We start from the raw sequence: 3236 nt of genomic DNA on the forward strand, positions 1-3236 counted from the left end.
GGCTCACCCATTCCTCTGAGTGTTTCCCACATCACAATACACATATATAGAGAGAGATAAAAAACAACATGATTGGCATTCTATTAATTAAGTCACAAAAAGAAACAATTAGGCAAATTTCAGGAGAACCTAAGAAGTAGGAGAGGACAGAATCAGATTAAGATGTAATTAAACACTTTAGACATTTTAGGACAGAGAAAAACAGATTCATCACAAGGCCATGTTTTGAGTCATTTTCCTGAGGCTTTCGGAACAACTTGACTTCATTTACTTGACTGCTGCATAGGGCTAAAAGAGAAAGGCAATGAAGGGTTATGAGACTTTTAGTTGGAGCCACCATGCTCAACAGTTGGACCACTTTGGAGGACCACAGACACCTGCTCCAGTAAATCAGGTTAGTATTTAACAGATCCTTCAGCAGGGGTTTCTGGTCACATCAATGACAACATGTACATATAACATATCCAGGGCCATCTGTGAGGACCAAGGGAGTCCATCTAATTTTCTTTGCCTATAACCCTCACTTGCTCCATTAAGACCCTATTCAAGTGTTTTTTATCAGGGTTTGTGTGCTGGACCCACAGGTGCATAAATTAATGGCTGGACTACTTCGGTTGACTGAATTTGCCTCCCCATCCTTCAGTGCTTAATCTAGTTTTTTTAGGCAAGGAAGTGGACATCTTTCAGGACAAAATTTTTCCCACCTCCTATTTTACTACTTATTAAGGATTTCTCTGTTGATGGTGCTTCCTTAAGTTAAGGCTTAATTTCTACTTAACTAAGATGGGTGCACAAATAGGATGAGAGGGAAGAATTCAGAGGAGCTATGTCAATAGGAGGTGGCAAGGGTCATTTGATAGGAAGGTGGATAGGCTATCAAATCCAGCCCTCTTCCCACAGCCTCTTGCTCAATCCTTTTACTGTTATGAACTTTCAGGTGCCGGTTCTACCCCCATTGTTGAGTGTAGACAATGGACAAGGCAGAAGTTTTTATTTTTATTGCCCTTGTTATTTGTTTGTTTTTATAAGAGCTAAACTTTGGCTATTTGGTGACTCTAGTTTGATAAGAAGCATGTTGATCCCTCCCTGGAAAATACTTTTTGACTCACAGGAACTCTGTTTACTACAACTGTTACCTTTTATTTACGTTTGTCAGTCACTGGGCAGCTAACTAGACTGTGGCATATGGATCCCCAAAGGCAAAGGAGAAAGACTCCAAATGCTTGCTGTTTGCTGTCTGAAAAAGAGTTCATATTTATGATTTCACTTACCCCACATTGTGAGTTTAAATGTGGCAATTTTCAAGCTGGGAAAACAATTTCCATTAAAAGATCCCTGAAACACACCCTTTCTCTCTTTTTCCCTGTGTCTACAAACAAACAAACAAACAAAACACAAGAGATTCTAGTTTTGACCACACAGAGGGCAATGATTGGCCTTGGGATTTTTCCTTAAGGATGTTCAATGCAGGGATAGAACAGCTACTGCCTAGATTTCTTGACACCCTCCCTCCCCCTTTATTTTCCTATCTGTATTTAAAAAGAATTAGGTAGAAAAACTCAATGTAGGAGAGGGAGAACAGGGAGTAACTGAAAGAGAGAATAAATGTCAGGGTTACCAAATTCTTTATTCTCATTTTTGCTGTGAGCTTTCAGACCACTTTTCTGTCTTCAGAAATAAGCTCTCCCATGTTTGTTCCCTTCAGGCACAAAATCCAGTGTGGGGTCAATAGTGTGAAAAAGTGTTTAGAGAAAGTGGACAAATAGTCCTCATGGCATAAGCCCCAAATGGGAAATATGGGAAAATTTTATGTTCCTTGTTGGTAGGCTCATGATCTCACAATTTGCTTGAAAAAAGGACTTCCTGAAAAAGCATTTAATTAAATTTCAACACTGAATGTTCCTCTTTCTGGGTGATTCTTTGGACTTGAATTCTGATCCCTTATGCTGTAATCTTCTAGCTAATTTGTGTATTGGAAGGATCTCCTCAAATAGACTGTCAGTTTTCCAAAGAAGAGATGATGGCTCCTGTGTTTTTAAACTCATTCCCATGATATTTAGTACAAGATGTTCTATACAGTATAAAAGCAAGAAATACCTTTTCTTTCCCTTTTTGTTTTGTGAATGAATGGATGGATGAAATCTAAGGGCAAAATAACTTTATGTGCCTGTAACTCAGCTATTTGGTAAACTCCTCTATCTGGAACATAACAGAAAGGGACTAGAAAGCGTGCAAAGAAAATGCACAGGATCATACAATGATTATTGTAGTTAATATTTATTATTTTTTGAGAGCTTATTATGGGCCAAGCATTGTACTTAGTACTTTACATGCTTTATTTCATTTAATCCTCACATCCCTATTTGGTCGTCATATTATTACTATTTACATTCCACAGACAAATACATAACTTGTCTAAGGTTCTAACTGTGCTGTGTATGGCTGAAGTCTGTGCAGGTAACCACTGCTTTCCAGCTTGCCCCACATGAGGTATTATATATGCATTAACAAGCCCAAGAAAGATTACTTAGGTCTCTCTCCCCCAACTCCATCAGACCTTTTCAAAACTTTTACTTGGCACACAGTTGTAATATCCAGGAATCTTCATTCTCTAAGCCCACAGCAGAACAAAGGCAGCAAATGGAAAAAAAGAAAAAACCTTATGACAGGCCATTTCATAAGACGCTAATTTACAACTTGACTGTAAGGAAGAGGTCAAAGAACTTTTTCTAGCTTCCTTCTTTGCTTCCTTCCTTCCTTCTTTTCTTCTTCTTCTTTTTTTTTTTTTAAAGGAGATAAGGCTGATAATCCTAGATGGACAGTAGCCTGAAGCTATGCTGACTAGTTCTGGTAAACCCTCAACTACCTGAGCCCTGATTTTCAGCCACAGGAGCTGATGGGTCTAGAGGAGTATCTGAATCAATGAATTGTCTTCAGAAGTCTTGAGAAGGGAGAAGTTGGAACCCTAGAAAGGTAGGACCTTAATACTCATTAAGGTCCTATGTTTTCAGACTTGCTGCTGTGAAGAAGTTTGATTACCATATGCTTGCAGGGAAATTGAAGTTTGGAAAAAAATAGTCCAGGGAGAGATTTAAGATGGTTTTAATTGGGCTTCAGCTTAGGAAAGGCTAAGGACTGAATTCTACGCTTCAGTTTTGAAGCAACAATCTCTTTTTCTTTTTTTTTTTTTTTTTTTTTTTTTTTTTTTTTTTTTTTTTTTTTTTTTTTTTTTTTTT

The 3236-nt window shown here is 37.9% G+C and overlaps 1 protein-coding gene across 2 annotated transcripts in view; it reads right to left on the minus strand.

The window, feature by feature from the left end:
- Positions 1 to 3236, minus strand: part of GRIA1 (glutamate ionotropic receptor AMPA type subunit 1) — a 145655-nt gene that overhangs the window by 18574 nt on the left and 123845 nt on the right. The gene's annotated exons all lie outside the window — the stretch shown is intronic.

Source organism: Hyaena hyaena, unplaced genomic scaffold, assembly GCF_003009895.1.
Source record: "Hyaena hyaena isolate Hyena2069 unplaced genomic scaffold, ASM300989v1 scaffold_1742, whole genome shotgun sequence".
Lineage (NCBI taxonomy): Eukaryota > Metazoa > Chordata > Mammalia > Carnivora > Hyaenidae > Hyaena > Hyaena hyaena.